Raw genomic sequence first — 703 nt, 5'->3', positions numbered from 1 at the left:
TATATATATATATATACACACACACACACACACACACACACACACGCACACAGGAGTACGGTGACTTCTCTCGGTTGTTCCATTGTTGCGCAAACAGGAACGAAATTGGCAAAAAACATGGTGGCTCACTGAAATAAACGGAATGTTGTGCTACACTGTTACAGTACGTGCTTTTATAGCAACAGGCAATGAATGCAATTCAACTCTAAGCTACAACGTAAAACCGCCACATTTAAATTAGTCAAGTTGCAACACCGAGAGCGGGAAAAGGGATCATTTTGGAGACTTTGTTTTGCCCCGTATGGCTTGAACTGGTCAAACAACACAAAAATAAGGACAGAGTGCTGTATGGTGATGCCGTGAGGTACAGTATGAGTGACCCAACTGAAGAGTTTTTCAAGATCCAAGCCATCATGTTGGCAGCCAAAGAAAAACTTCAAGGCTTCAAGATGGAGTCTACTGTCAAACGATACAAACAGATCAATACATTGTGGATTGTGAACAACTTTGCCTTAAGAACGTCCGCGCTACCTTAACGCTAACGCATAGTGGAAAACGCCATTGTAGGGCTAATGATTAGCATCAGTAGTCACTGTGTTCTACCTCACCGTTGAGGCAATGGCCAGTTCAACACAAACCTCACAATACTTGGGAGAAAAAAAAGACCAATCATATTGCAGCTCACATAGGGGGGGGGGGGGGG

The 703-nt window shown here is 43.5% G+C and overlaps 1 long non-coding RNA gene across 1 annotated transcript; it reads left to right on the top strand.

The window, feature by feature from the left end:
* Positions 1 to 246: 246 nt before the first annotated feature.
* On the top strand, positions 247 to 551 carry LOC109524898 (uncharacterized). Its single transcript, XR_002170038.1, has 2 exons — positions 247 to 364; positions 402 to 551. It is a non-coding gene; the product is annotated as an uncharacterized LOC109524898 (long non-coding RNA).
* Positions 552 to 703: the final 152 nt, after the last annotated feature.

This window comes from Hippocampus comes, unplaced genomic scaffold (assembly GCF_001891065.2).
Source record: "Hippocampus comes isolate QL1 unplaced genomic scaffold, H_comes_QL1_v1.1 scaffold144, whole genome shotgun sequence".
In the NCBI taxonomy this organism is placed as follows: Eukaryota; Metazoa; Chordata; class Actinopteri; order Syngnathiformes; family Syngnathidae; genus Hippocampus; species Hippocampus comes.
This window is presented reverse-complemented; position numbering and strand designations above follow the sequence as displayed.